Raw genomic sequence first — 3,347 nt, 5'->3', positions numbered from 1 at the left:
ACTCCGCTGGCCTGTCCAAATCCCTCGAGTAGATCACTTAACTGGCATCAAATGTATAGGGTTCTAACCCATACATCATTTAAATTCACGGCATAATCTTCCTATTGGCTATTGTTCCTCTTCATGTTTCGTGTGTCTCTGAATGTCGCGACGTATAATCCTCATCATTACGTTGTGTTAACATTAACCTAAAAAGCTTCTAGACAAGTGATGAGTTGATCAAACTGTCCCCGGGTTATCCCATGACATCCATTAATGCCTTGGTCATATTTTCAGACAATGCTAACAAAATAATGACCATATTGAATGAAAGTCTGAATATATTGATTAAAAACCTCCTGATTGGCCAAGATTAAAGGAACAAGATGTGTGTTTTTTTGCTGTTCATTACAAAACTTTCATCACATTCAATTGCGCTTGACTTTTAGGAATCACACGTCAAGGTAAGGAGTGTAATCATATTTCCATCCTTTCATTGTCTTTTTTTCTCGTGTTCCTGCCCCGGTGTGGCTGAATGAAAGGCTGCCGGGCTGAAGAGGGATGGTTCCTTACTGCTGCGCCAGTGATCTACGTCCTGAGACACAGCTCAGAAAGAAGTTAGAAGTTTATATTCCCATTACCATAGGCCAAATTGTCTGCGCTGTCAATTACAGCGAAAGCCTTGTCTGCCGGGGGTTAGGCTGAATGTTACAGGTGGAGATGAATAACAAGCATTCCTTCTGGAACTCTTTTAATGAGGAAAATCTGTTTCTCTTGTCAGATTGGGATGGCGAGAATTTTGGTGCACAGAGAATCAAGTATTAATATCAAAAAAACGTCTTCTCAGACGACATAGACAATGCAGTGTAGACAATAAAGTGGCATAATCTGAAGACCCTTGCACAGCTAGCTAAGTCCTTCATATCTTTCATTGTTCCCTTCTGTTGGTGACTGAGTAAGGAAAGTAACGCCGTTTTTTTGTAGATATATGTGCTTTAGAACAGTGTGAGTAGGTTAGCAATACAACGCTGTGCCAAGCTTTTGTCTTTATTTTTATTTATTTTTTATTTATCCTTTATTTAACCAGGTAATACCCATTGAGATTAAAAATCTCTTTTGCAAGGGAGACCTGGCCAAGATAGGCATCAAAATTACATCACATCATTACATACATACAAAGACACACATAAAAACCAAATATGCACTTACAATAAATCTCAATTAAAACATTGACATTGAGGGAGTCCAACTCAACTTCTCATTTTCAGCTTAAAAATACTCAAAGAACCAATTTACTAAATTCAAGTTCTTCTGCAGCATTCCATGTAAAGGGAGCAGAGTAAGCAAAGGCCTTTTTACCCAGCTCAGTGATGAGGATGTTTTAGTAATTGAATAAAACCCTAAATGATCCACATTTTATTTATCTGCTTTCTGTGGGGAGTAAGATGTAGCAGTATATCAGTCTCCTGTGGTTCACTTCTGGAGCTGGAGTCAGTCATGGTTAGCCTAGCTCATCAAAAGCTGGGGAGGGGAGGCAAGGGGGGGGGGGGGCAGGGGGAGGCGGGGGGGGGGGGCTGCGTGGGAAATAGCTAGTCTGACGCTGTCCAAAAATACATCCACCAACACATAGAAATGTAGAAGTAACAGTTGATCGTTTCATTTCATCTGTTGGGAGCATGATGTAGGGGGTGAGCATGACTGCACAGATTCTGACGTAGATTACAGCCCATAATGTGTGAATATATAGAAATGTATATCATGTTTTTTATACTACCTGCACACATGCACTTCCTGCTCCAACAGGGCCATCATTTCCCCGATATATTTCTGTGGAGGATTAATAAATCTGACCTCGCATCCAGATTCTCGACTATGCTCTGTGCCTCGCTGAGCTGTGTGGTGGGAGAGTCACCGCGGAGTAACACGGCTGGATATTGATCTCAATACGGAGGACATCTAATTTACACACACACACTCTCTCACTTGTCTTGTTAAAGGATTTAAGACTCCCACACAGTCCAGGCCAGCGGATCGTTTCAGCTACTGTGGGCACAGACTCCACACAGCAAACCGCACTGACCCATGTATTCATCACAGGGTCAGGGCCGGCCATGATAGGAAAACATGAGACGAGATAAGAAGCGCTGATGCCTGCCCAGCGTCAGCAGTGGGCCGCGGTCATTATGTCGCATTATGTCACACGGACTATGAGTCTGGACCTCTGTCGGCCTCGGGGCTCACTGCGTGGGACGCGGGGCTCACGGGATGTCAGAAATAGAAAGAGCAGGCTGGGCCGTCATGAGATACTGCGGTGATTCATTTTTAAAAACACGTGTAGCTCAAAGAAACAAGATGGCTGCACATGGATTATGCAATGTTACTTTTAACCGATCATAAGTACAGTCAAGAAACAAGGAAAATATAGTTTTAAAAAAAGTCATAGTATAGTATTTCAAAAAAAGTGATTAAAAATAGCTATAGTATAGTTTGGTGAAAATGTGAGTAAAAAAGTCGCAGTATAGTATGTCGAAAAAGTGAAAAAGTAACAATGTTAATAATAATAATGTTACCAGGTTCTCCCTGGCAGATGAGCATTTTATATTTTTGGTATAAGTATGATAGGTTGAAAGAAATCATAGCAATTGTTATAAAAAACGAAGTATAGTATGAGGAAAGTATGTCAAAAATTAGCCCAAAAAATAGTGAAAAAAGCTATAGTATATCATGTGGAAAAAAAGTCACAGCATAGTATGTAAAAAACCGACTTTTACATTTTTTAAGTGATACAAAAGTCATAGTATAGTATGTAATCAAAAAGTTTAAAAAACCATAGAACAGTATGTAATAAATTTTTTTAAAAGCCATAGTATAGTATGTCGAAAAACTGATTAAAAAAACACAGTATTATATGTCAAAAAAAGAGAAAGAAGACACAGTATAGTAAGTCAAAAAAAGTAAAAAAAGACACAGTATAGTATGTCAAAAATGTCAAAATAAGACACAGTATAGTATGTCAAAAATGTCAAAATAAGACACAGTATAGTAAGTCAAAAACGTTAAAAAGACTATTGTATGACAAGAAAAGAGAAAAAAGACACAGTATAGTAAGTAAAAAAAGTAAAAAAAGACACAGTATAATAAGTCATAAAAAGAGAAAAGAATACACAGTGTATTACATTGAAAAAAGAGAAAAAAAGACACAGTATAGCATGTTAAAAAATTGAAAAAAGACACAGTATAGCATGTCAAAAAAGTGAAAAAGACACAGTATAATAAGTCATAAAAAGAGAAAAGAATACATAGTATAGTTTGTCAAAAAAGTGAAAAAAAGTTAAAAAAGTCACAGTATGGTAAGTCAAAAAAAGATC

Source organism: Etheostoma spectabile, unplaced genomic scaffold (genome assembly GCF_008692095.1).
Source record: "Etheostoma spectabile isolate EspeVRDwgs_2016 unplaced genomic scaffold, UIUC_Espe_1.0 scaffold272, whole genome shotgun sequence".
NCBI classification, from domain to species: domain Eukaryota; kingdom Metazoa; phylum Chordata; class Actinopteri; order Perciformes; family Percidae; genus Etheostoma; species Etheostoma spectabile.
The sequence above is the reverse complement of the archived record's forward strand: the minus strand, read 5'-3'. Positions refer to the sequence as shown.